A 12364-nucleotide genomic window follows, 5' to 3' on the forward strand; every position below is an offset into this window, starting at 1 on the left:
TTCATTGTCATTCTGACAGAGAGAGAAGCAAGGTTGATGGCCTCCTGACTAGGCCTTCTCCTGGGAGTTTCATATTAATCGTGATTGCTGATGTATGCTTTCCAGAGTCCCTTAATGCCACACACTGTACTGTCTCTTTTTTGTCCAGGTTAGGCCTGAGGCAAGGAGTTTGGGCAGCTCCCCTCTACCTACTGGCCCAAACTGGACATGTTTGGGGAATTAATTTTTGCCTCTAGTCAGCAGGACTGTCAATCGATTCCTTTAACGGCGTTAGATTCATGTACAGCAACACATTTCTTAGGTGACTGTCTCATTTACATAATTCCCAGTATGCAATCTGGCAACTCTATACTGTGGGTGAGTGACAGACTCTCATATAGAAAGATTGCCTTCTGATTATCTCTAGACTTGGAGGAGGGCTAGATCTTAATGTAAATTTGCCATAATCTCCCTCTTCTCCCCTCTCCTTCATCTCTTTTCACTCAGGTGCCTTCTGCTACTTTCTCTCCTCTCACTCTCTTCTTAACCCCTTGCAGTTGGACTTCTGTCATCATCATTCCATTGAAACTACTCCCTCCAAAGTGACCCATGACCTTGTGTCCAATCCAGCGGCCTTTTCTCAATCCTCCTTCTCTTTGACCTCTCTGCAGCCTCTGACACTGTTAATCACTCCTTTCTGCTTTCTTCTTTCCTGGTTTTCATCTTATTTATCGGACTGTTCCTTCTCTGTCTCCCCATACCATCTAACCCCTAGTGCCCCATGGGGCTCTGTGCTGGGCCCTCTTCTCTCTACTGCACTTAGTGATCCCATGGATTTAATTACCTTGCCTATGCTGATGACTCTCACATCTACCTGTCCTGCCCCCGCCTCTCTGTTGACCTCCAGTCTCCCTTCTCCAACAGCATTTCAGACATCTTAAACCTAGCATTTCTGAAACGACTTATTATCTACTCCCCCTCCCACTTCCCTATTGTTGTGGAGGATAACACCATCTTCCTAATCCCTAGTCCTTAACTAGCAACATAGGTTTTATTCTCTCTCTCTCTCTCTCTCTCTCTCTCTCTCTCTCTCTCTCCCCCTCTCCCCCTCTCCCACACACACACACACACACACACACACACACACACATCCAAGCTATTGCCAAGGCCTGCTGATTTCACCTTTGCAACCTCTATTTAATATGCCCCCTTCTTTCCTCTTGACACTGTCACCACTCTGGGGCAGGCCTCATGCCTGGGCTATTGCAATAGCCTGCCTCAAGTCTCTCCTCACTTTGATCCATCCTCCATTCAGCCACTGAAATGATTTTCCTAAAGCATGATTTCACCCATGTCCACCTCCTACTGAAAAACCTGGAGTGGCTCCCTATCGTCTTCAGGATCAAATACAAAATTCTCTGTCGTTCAAAGCCCTTCATAGCCTAGCTCCCTCCTACCTTTCCAACCTTCTTACACCTTCCTCCCTGACATGTAATGTGCTCTTCAGTCCATTGTGAGTCTGGCCTCCTGACTGTTCCATGAACAAGACACATCTCTTGGTTCTGGGCATTGTCTCTGGCTGCCTCCCATGCCTGAAATGCTCTCCCCTCTCTGCTGGCTTCCTCTAAGTCCCAACTAAAGTCCCACCTTCTACAGGAACCTTCTACAGGTCTTTCCAGGACCCCTCTTAATTCTAGTGCCTTCCCTCTGTTAATTATTCCCTGTTTATCTTGTATAGAACTTGCTTGGTATCTAGTGATTTGCATGTTGTCTCTCCCCCATTAGATTGTAAGCTCCTTGAGGGCAAGAACTGTCTTTTGCCCCTTTCTATCCCTAGCACTTAGTGTAATGCCTGGCACATAGTAGGTGCTTAATAAATATTGACTGATTGATTCCATTCTAATGGTGTAAAAGATCCCTTTCAGACAAGGTCAAGGGTGGTCTAGGTTGGAATGAGAGGCATCTTTAGTTGTCTCTAGTCAGCTGTGCTTCTAGAAATCTAGAATGTCATGTTTTAAGCCCTCTCTTCCAACCTCACAAAAACTACCTTTAACCAGTCAAATCAGAAAAATGGACAGAAGCAACCCTGGGGGAAAGGGAATAGGGTAGAGTGTGTGCATGTAGGGGGGAGGAGGATATAGTTAAACAGATGTTTAGAAAAGCAAAATGATTTGAAGTTGTCACAGGCCCTTGTAACTGTCCCCATCCCTCACCCCTACCTCCAATCCCCATCCCCTTAGGGTAGAGATTCCAACCTGGCCTGGCCTGAGAGCTGCTTTTTACATAACCTGCATGATTTTGAGTAGGTTACAACCATTTTAGGCCTCGGATGTCCAACTGATCCTTTTACTGAGGAAGACCCATAAGGTGCCTCCTAGCTTTCCATCTGTGATTCCGTGATCCTGTGAATGAGGAGAAGTCTTCTGAGAGCTGTGCTGGCCACAAAATCCATTGACTTGCCTGCAGGCTGGGCTTGAAGTTCTTCACACTTAACCAAGGTAGTCTTCAAATAGCGACCACATAGTCTGATCTAGCGTCAGATTCAAAACCTTTCCAGTTTGGTTGTAGGCCCTGTCAGAACTCAGATCCTGCTGGTATAGCCTTCAAAAGGCAGGGCTCCCCTTCATGCCCCTAAGGAGGCATGGAAGGAAGGTTTTCTATCCTCTCACTTGAGTATTGCTCAAGTGTGGAGGCCAAGGATTCCAGGGAACTTCTCTGAAAATTAGGAAATGGCCTGGTTGCTGGGCAGAACTTGGAGTCTCCAAGGGCTTCCCATCTTTCTGGTAGTTTTTACAAACCCTTAGCCTCTGGATTGTGTGGACTGCCATGTGGAGCCACTTGGGAGCTGCATTTGAGTGCAGTATTTACTTTAAAGCAAAATGGTAGCTAATTCAGAGAGGAGATAAGAGAAAGACACTGTTCTCTGGCTGGATTGCTTCATTTCTGGGTGGTCTGATCAGGTGAATGGCCTCAGACGAGTTCCAAGAGGGGCAATGAAAAGCTGCCTTTAGCCTAGCCTTCTTGGCTATTAGCTAAGAGATTTCCTTTGAGATTTCCATTCGCAGCCCTGGTCCACTCTACTAAAATCCCATGTGACACTTAAGAAAGCAGCTCCTACCGTCCAACTCAGCAAGTCAGTGGCCTCCAATCCTGGAGACCTCTTATTTCTGTCTTGGCTGGATGTTGGCACTTATGTGCCCATGGCCTTCTCCAGAGATGTGGTGGGACTAATGTCCTTAGAGCAGCAGAGAGTGCATCTAGGTTTAGCTAGAGGCTGGATGGCTGTATTTTTACATAGGCCTTGTGTGTGTGTGTGTGTGTGTGTGTGTGTGTGTGTGTGTGTGTGTGTTTCTTTGTGTCTGTGTGTGTGTAGAGGTGACTTGGAAAGATGGAGAAGATACATTGGTTACTACATATAATTAGGGTGACTGGAAATAATGACTCTCATTTAAAAGAATGAATGTTTTAAAACAGCCAGCATGAAATCATGCATATTATCCTTGCACTTCAGATCAACCTACAGGGGCTGGAAGGAGCAAGCTCCTCCTGGGGCTATGTAAATGGAATGGGGATAAATGCAAGGGCCTGTGTTCCTACCGCCACCTCCAAATGGCTGCTCAGCCTATGTGATTTTTATTGTTAAAATAACTTGAGCAGGCAGGAGAGCCCAAGGGCTAAAAACAAGAAGCATGGATGCTTTGTTATCCATATTGCCCATGCAGACTGTGGCCAGTAGAAGTGGTCACAGATCTCTTGGCCCTGCCTACAGCCTTTCTCTAGCTTCCCTCATTTGCCCACAGTTCTCTCTGAAAGGGTTGCTGGTCAGCTGGTCAGCCCAGTCCAGGGAACAGGAGCGATCTTTTGGACTTCAGAATCCCTATGTAACCTAGAGCTGGTGAGACCTACCAGTGCGGAGCTCCTAAGGCAGAATGGACTTATTTTTGATAATATGCAGACCTTTGGTTCTCCAAGAGCAGGCAGTGTGTGACACTAAAGGACCTTTTAAAGCAACAATAAATTTGGTGTGTTGTAGCTGCCTGGGATGAGGGTAGGTCCATCCTATTAGGAATCAGGTACCTTCATACCCTCACTTTGGCCACTTAGGTTTTAAATATGCCCAGGGCCCAGAGCCCAGGGCAAGATCAAAGCTTAGTTCAGTATGGTTCTAATAAGATGAAACTGTCTTCATATATGTATATATTCATGTGTGTGTGTTGTATAACTTGTGAATTTAGAGAATTGCCTGATGAAATTTAGTAAGGATAAATGTAAAGTCTTCCAAGTTCCCAGAAGCAACTTCCCAAAATGGAAGAGGTGGTCCCACTGAAAAAGATTTGGAAGGGTTAGCAGACTATAGACTGAGCTGGTGGTGTGATATGGGGAAAAAAGCTAGTGGGATTTTAGACTGCGTTAGTCTGTGTCCGTGCTTTCCAGTCTGTCCTCCACATGTATGCCAAAGTGATCTACGTGAGGAACACAACTTGTCAGCTTATTTCCTTGTTCAAGAACATTCAGTGGTTCCCTACTGCTTCTGGGATAAAATACAGACTTTTCAGCTTGATGTTTAAAGTGCCCCATTGGCCTATTTGCTGTTCTCCATATTTGGCCTTCTTTCTCTGGATTCTGCCTTTATGCAAGCTGTCCTTCCAGAATCCTTAGCTGAAGGACTCAACTCAAGCCCTGCCTTTCCTGGGGGTGCTTTTCCTGATCCCTCCAGTTGTTAACATTCTCTCTCCTCCAGTAGTCTCATCTCTATGTATCTATGTATGGCTTGGTTCTGATTAGTGTGCACAAGGAATCCTCGAGTACTCACATTATTTGATTTCTCTTGCATCTTTCTATTGGGCTGGAACCACATTTTACATATACTAAAACTCCGAATAGTGCCATCAACTCTAACTGTTGTTCCCTTCCCCCAGCAGAACTTTTGGGGTTTTGCCTTTGTGTCACCAGTGTTGAGCAAAATGTTTTGCACTTTGCAGTAGATGCTTCATAAATTGTTGTTGAATGCATGAGGCTAGGGCTCCCCCTCCCCAGCCCTGGTGAGAGCGCCCTGCTCAGTGACATTCTCTTGTGTCATGTGGGTTGGAGATGGGCTGGTAGGGGTATAGAACCTCTCATACTGTCAGGAACATCCCTCCTCCCAGAGATCCAGCAGCTGCTAAGAGAAAATAAGCAAATGTGAGGGTTTTTTCCTGGGTGGTGGCGCCAGGCTGCATCCTGTCTCTGGCAGACTGGTGGTTGTCATGGTTACCTGCACTTGTGGAGATCTGAGATGTCAAGGGGGTGGAAGGGAATAGGTGTAACTCTGGAAAAGCTATAGGAATAGTCGTGCTATTTGTCAGGGTAACACTAAGGCAGTCCTGTCTGGGCTGGGCTGGGGATGGGAATGCAGAACCGGGCCAGTTTATAGGAAAATGCACGGTTGTCTTGTAGCCTTGGTAGACAGCAAAGAGAAAGAGTGACCATGTTAAGTGCCACTTCAGTCCCCTTGGAGAATCAGGGCCTCCCTAACTAACCCCATTACCCTCCACCCATCCCACATAGAGAAACAGGGTACCCCCTGTCACTTCTGGGGCATGAAATCAGAGGCGAAACAAATGGCTAACTTGACTCTAATGTGTGATGTCAGCCTTTGTTTCCCTTTCTATAACATAGGCACAAAAATATAACTTGTCTTCTTCCTATTAACTAAAGTAGAGTTCACTTCTGTTTCTAAAAACTACATGCCCTAACATATAGCATCTTGTTGCACATCAAGAGAAGCTGTATGATATGTAAGGGAAAGAACATGGGACTCGAAAGGGTCAGAAGACCTGGGTTCTAGTCCTGATTCCAGCCCTAACTAGCTGAGTGGCTTTGGGAAAGTCAGCTACCATCTCTGTCTTAGTGTCCCTATCTGTGAAATAGAGAGAACATTTGCCTTGCCCATCAGATGATTGTGAAGATCATCTGGTGAAAAAGCCATGGAAGATGGAGGAAGGAAGAGTTGGCTAAGACCTTCTTCCATCTTGAATTTCCTTGATAACATGTGAATTCCCTAGAAAAGGTATACATTTTTTCTCTCTGATGAGGCCTTTGTTCTGTATAGGCCAGACCAGAACCTCATAGCTGCTCTTTCAAAAACGGAGAGTCTTAACTCATCACCATCATCTCCCAACCTGGGATACATAACCTGTGACCCAGGTTCCTCCAGGCTCTGGGCTAACATGTCAAGTCCTGTCTCATGAGACTGGCTGAAAGCACATAATTTCATCTTTGGCTTGCTGTGTCAACACCCAGAGTTTACTGGGTGATATCTCCAAATACGTTCATGGCTAGATTTTCCCGAATGGGGGCTAAAGGGTTTCCAGCTTCTATATTAAGTATTCAGGGTGACAGATGCACATTGGAAAGGAGACAGTCTTTATTTCATCCTGTGAAGGAGGGATTCTTAACCTGTGCTTCACGAACTTGTTTGTAAAAAAAAAAAAAGCTTTTGGTAACTATATCTCAGTAAAATTCATTTCCTTTGTAATCCTGTGTATTTTCTTTGATGCACTCAAAAATGCAACTGTGTGCAGGATTCGATAGCTTCACCAGCCTGCCTGACAAAGGGACCCGTGATAGCAGAAAGGAGGGAGCATGCCAGCTGTCAAGGCAGCCGATGGCAGTGAAGTGATACCTCTAACTGTTTTAATTTACATCTCATCGATCAGCTCAAGAGGGAAAGCAGGCATGGGGGCATTATGAATGAGTGAAGGCACAGAAGTGAGAGATCACAAGGCCAGGGAAGCCCTGCTGTCTTATTTCGCTTCAGTTATAATACTGGATTTCATTTTCTTTCTTCCCCCTCCCGGTCCAAATGATTAGTCTGAGGATGGAAGAGTGGGATTCCTTCAGATGCTCCTTGGGGATAAGTGTAACAGGGTTAGGGAGCTGAGAACTAGAAGATATTTCCTGTAACAGGCTGAGATCTGAGGTCTGAGGAAGAACTGATGTTTGAGGAAAGGATAGAGTCTGGGTGCATGGGAGAGAGAGGAAGGGAGGTTCCTAAGAGGTACAAAGCAGCGATTTACCCGGCAGTTCCCAGGCCAAAGCTGTAAATGGAAGGTTGGTGGGGCCCTAGGCGGGTGCAGGCCAGTCCTCAATAGAGCTGGTTTGTGAAACTTGGCTGGGAGGACAGAGGGAGATTGATATTTGCTCCACAGTGGGGCTGTCAGCTCTGCTCTCTGCCTCTCCCTGATACCAGCTGTAAACAAAAGTCCTGGCCCTTCGTGGCACTGCAGAGCAGTCCAGGCTGGCGTAAGTCACTGGGGACAGCTGGACCATTTTCTAATCCTGGCTCAGGACCAGCACCGAAGCGAGACAATGAGGGAGTTGAGGCGGGGAGCAGAATAAGGGAGGAGTTAGGAGGGTGGGAAAGAGCTGTGACCAGTGGGAAGGAAGTATCATCTTGAATTCCCAGGTCCTTGGGTACAAAGTGGCAAAGACATTTTGAGGAAAACATTGCCCTTCCCTCTCTAATCACTAAATTGAGGCAGATTTGATTCTGGGGTCTCATTCCTTTACTGAGTGTCTTACTGAGTGTTTTACTGACATTTAGTGAATGCCTTAATCTATTTTGTGATTGTCTTCCTATATATATATGTGCTCAACACTGTGTTATGTGCAATTGAGGATGCAAAGAAGTGGGACACAGCTCCTCGGGACTGCATGGTAAAACAAGATAGGGGAGCATGGACAGGGAGCAGCAACACAGCACAGAATATGATCAGGGACCAGTAAGAAGGGAGACGTTACTTGGGCCTGGGCTGATCAAACAAATGCACTTTAAGCCAAGTTTGAAGTCCAACTTTGTACCTGTCAAATTGGCAAAAATGATTCAAAGCAGTGAAACTCAACGCTGGCTGGGGTGGTGTTAGTGTGGAGGAACAGGCACATTCATTCACTGCTGGTAGAATTATAAGCTTGCAGAAGCTCTTTGAATAGCAGTACATTGTCAAGAACCCCTCAAAAACCCTTTCTCCTTCCATAGATTTTCATGAAGCCTTGTTTGAACTTGCAAAAAAATCTAGAAACCAACAGAATGTCTGTCAATAAGGACACACAGATTGTGGGGCATGCGTTGAGGTAGTGGAATACTCTAATGCAGTTAAGACAGACAAGTATGAGGAATTCTTTTTTAAAAATCTGAAAAGAAATTTTTATGAAATGATATAATGCAAAAAAGCAGAGCCAGAGAAATAGAGTGCACTGTAGCTATCAGTGGATGGCTAAGAAAAAATGAAGAAAATTGTGTAATATTTTAAATGGATAAATGAAGAATCCTGATAAGGATTTAGGAGAAACTGAAATTACTGTGTAGACATGAAAATGAATTCAAATGCCAGTAGTTACTAAGCAACTTCAATTGGTTGTATTGATGGTAAATGTTAAGTTATTAATAAAACATTTGATTTTTCTTAAAAAAAGATAAGATTTAAGATGGACTTTGAAGGCAAGATTTGGAGATGTGGAGAGAAGGGAAGACACAGACCAGAGACAGGAACAACAAAGACATAGAAGCAGCATTAAGCAATAACTGTTCATTAGACAATGGTTAGAGCAGCCTAGATGGGATAGATGGCATGCTTTGCTGAGTAGGGGGAGATTCAGTTAAATCAGCAGGGTGAAGCCATATTGTCCAGGGTATTTACTGGCAAGCTGAGGAGTGTTAGCTTCATTCTGCAGGCAAAGAGAAACCATTAAAGGGAGTGTAACATGAGGGAAATGTTTTAGGAATCCCTCATCAGATAATTCATTTCCAACCTCAGATCCATTGATAAAGATCAGGCAAAGTGTCCAAGAACACATAGCTAGTCTTCCCTCCAAATACAAAGTCTACCCATGGATCCCTCCAGAAGCAGAGATCTCGGGTCAAGTCATAGCATCCAAGTTGGATGGGATGTCAGAGGTTATCTTGTCCAATCTATACCTGACCAAAAATTCTCACTATACCATTGTTTCCCCTCCAACTTCATTTTCTCTCCCCAACTGCATCCCACCTCATTCAGATTCCTGTGGCTGCCCATTAGTTGAGGAGTAGCTGAACAAATTGTGATATATGAATGCAATGGAATTAGGGTTAGTGTTAAGGTTTGACTTTCTATCTGTGGACTATGTGCAGGCCTGGAATGATTTCCTTCCTCACCTCTACCTGTGCCAAATTCCTACCCTTGTACCTCTTACCACTTTGGTTTGGTTGCCTTTGTCTAAATCCCAGGTAGGACATTGTGAGGAGTCTGTAGAGGGTCTTTGTCTTGGGACAGCCCATCTATCAAACTGAAACTCATGCCACCCTGGACTAAACTAGGCAGGTTCTCAATGAAAGTGTGTCTCCTTCTGTATTGACATCCTACCATCATGCCCTCTAAGTGTGGGGTCACTGGTTGGTAGGTAGTGTGAGTATTTGAAAAGGGAGATCCAATAGCAGCAGTTCCTTAAACTTCCTCTAGGGAGAAGTTAACATCTGAAAAAGAGACCAGGATGGAAATGACATTCTCGTCCAAGCAAATGCATTCAGACCATCCAATGAGATCACAATTGTTAAGTGCTAGCATAGGGCCTGGCGCATAGTAAGCACTAGATTTATTACTGTATTTTAGCTATTATTATTCATTGAAGTCTTGAGTCTGGCATTGTTCTCTGAGTTTCTGGGAAGGCAGTACATGGGGAAATCACAAAGCAGGTAACCCTACCCCCTCAAAATGTTAGAGGGGCTGTGGGAAGGGCAGGCAAACTGATGCATTGTTGCTGATACTGGCAAAATTGGTCCAATCATTCTGGAAAGCGATTTAGAATTATACCAGAAAAGTCACAAAAGTGTACATACCCTTTGACCCAGAAATACCACTAATGGCCATGTATCCCAAGGAGGTCAAGAACAGAAGGAAAGGACTTGTGTATATACAGATATTTATAGTAGTACTTTTTACAGTAGATTAGAAAGGGAAACAGTGGGTGCCCAGTAGTTGAGGAATGGCTCATTCTGCACATGACAGATTTAAAGAACTTGTGAAAACATGTCTGAACTGTTGCAGAGCAAAGTAAACAACAACATATCCAGTGAGCATGCTAACTTAAAGTGAACCATAAGAATTTGGATTAATGTAATGGCCCATCTTGATCCAGAGGATAGATGCTGATACAACCCTTTCCCCTCTTAACAAAGGAGTCAAGATTACGGGCATGGAATAAAGTATGTGTTTGGCCAGTGTGGTTTCCCCCTCCTTTAACTGTATTTCTTTGTCATGGTGGAAAAGAAGGTATTGAGGAGTTATCAGAAAGTGACAATGATGCAAAAGAAAAAGTATTGTCAGTGTTGGTGCTTGGGAAAGGATTCCTGAAAGTTATAGATTGGACCACGGAGTATGCCTCCGCAAAATTTCTAAAGATTGAGGAAGAATATTAACTTGATTTCTTAATGAATGATGGAGGAGCTTCCTTGTCCCCCCTCAAGAGAGCTGAAGTAAAGCATGTGACCCCGAAGAAGACTCAAAGTCCCAAAGCAGATCCTGGAAACAACTGATCACCTGCGGGAGACAGCCATCCTAGTCCAAGCAGACCCATCTAGACCAGCATTGGTTAACTGAAGATTGGGTCTGGCATGGCCATGCACAGGGAGATCCCCCTCAAAAATCAGTTAGTCAAGAAGCATTTGTTAAAGAAAGGCAAAGGCTGTCACCTAACCTCCAAGAACTCACAATCTAATAGGGGAGATGATATGCAAGCAACAAGTACAAAGAGGATCCATTGGAAAGAAAGAATGAACAGAAGCATTAAGGGAGATCCAGAAAAACTTCCTGTACAAAAAGGGATTTGAGCTGAGACTTGAAGGAAGCCAGGAAGTAGATAGGAAGGAGAGAGTGCCAGGCTGAGAGATGGAGCATCAGTGAGGCCATGGCACTGGATGACAGAGTATGCTGGGGGGGGGGGGAGGGGGAGAAGGGCTTTGAATGCCAAACCGAGAATATTCTATTTGATCCTGGAGGTGATAAGGAGTTACCAGAGTTTATTCAATAGGAGAAGGAAAGGGGAGGAGAAGGAAAGAATGAATTATTGTCACCATTCTCGAGCTGGGCTGGCTATGTGAGAAGCTTTATTTGCTTGGTTGAAGGTGGACAGACTCAACTATCAATAATATTTTAAAGGCACATCCATTGTCTGTGATGCCAACATTTAAAATCCTCTATACCTTGTCTCATGTTTTCACGGCCAGACCTTTAGAGACTGGCAGAGAAAGTTGTAGTAGCTGCACCTGGGGGGAGGGAGTGGTACCTTTCCTGTTTTAGCAGGTCTCTGATAGGCAGGGCCCATTCAAGTCATTATGAGTTCTGTAAAGAGAGAGGATGGCCAAGGCAGCTCTGCAGTAGGGACAGAACTGTCCAGAGAAGGGTGACAATGGATAAATTAAGGGTTCCCCTGGTCACCTTTGAGAAGCAGCCTCAACCTTAGGCCAGTCAAGTGACTGCAAGCATCTTTTATTTATCAGAAATAGCAAACCAAGATTCCATGTAATGACAATACTTCAGAAAGACATCCATGGTATAGAGTTCTTATTGGCATAGTTTGGCTGGATTGGGCATTTGTGCTACATGTGGATCAAGGCCATTCCAATGCCCCAAAGAGCAATTCTTAGTAGGCTCTTTGGTAGAAAGTGTGCTGGGGCCATCTTGTTAAATGAAACCCCAAGGCTTCTGAGAATCACACTACATACTGAGAATCGGTGGTCAGGGCACCTTCCACAAGATAGCCAGGCTGTTTGGAGAATGTTGCCTGATGAAAGCAGTGGCCATGAGGGGCCCACAAAAAGCCACTAATAGGGTTCTGATGTAATATCTGTGAGTGACTCTGTGGCTCCAGGAATGCATTGTTCCCATTTGGAAAGTGACCTTTCATGGTGGAGTCCATACTTCTATCCTAACACATTCAGATGAAATGTACCAAAATGATTGTGATAAGTTTTTGCCTTAAAGTCAAAAGTACATTGGCACCAAAGTTACAAGTTGGTTTAAGGCAGGTGAAAATCATCCAAATTGCTAATGCTTTATGGACAGTGTGAACAGTCTGGAAGATAGAGGGGGGAGGTTGCTGGTCAAGCTGCCAGAATTTCTTTCTGATACTGAGCTAAATTTTCACTGCCAGAATTATAATATTTTAATTGATATAATGTAATGATTGATTTGAGGTACAGTGAAGGAACATTGTTGTCTTGCGTGTCACTGATATCTTATGAAAAAAGTTAGTTATCCTTTTCCTTGAAGTATGTGATTCTTAGCCTTTTTATATCTGTATATTTCTCCCTGGAAAAACAGCTGACTGTGTAAGTAGGAGAGAGAGGGAAGAGAAAGATTCACTTAATAGA

This window comes from Notamacropus eugenii, chromosome X (genome assembly GCF_028372415.1).
Source record: "Notamacropus eugenii isolate mMacEug1 chromosome X, mMacEug1.pri_v2, whole genome shotgun sequence".
NCBI classification, from domain to species: domain Eukaryota; kingdom Metazoa; phylum Chordata; class Mammalia; order Diprotodontia; family Macropodidae; genus Notamacropus; species Notamacropus eugenii.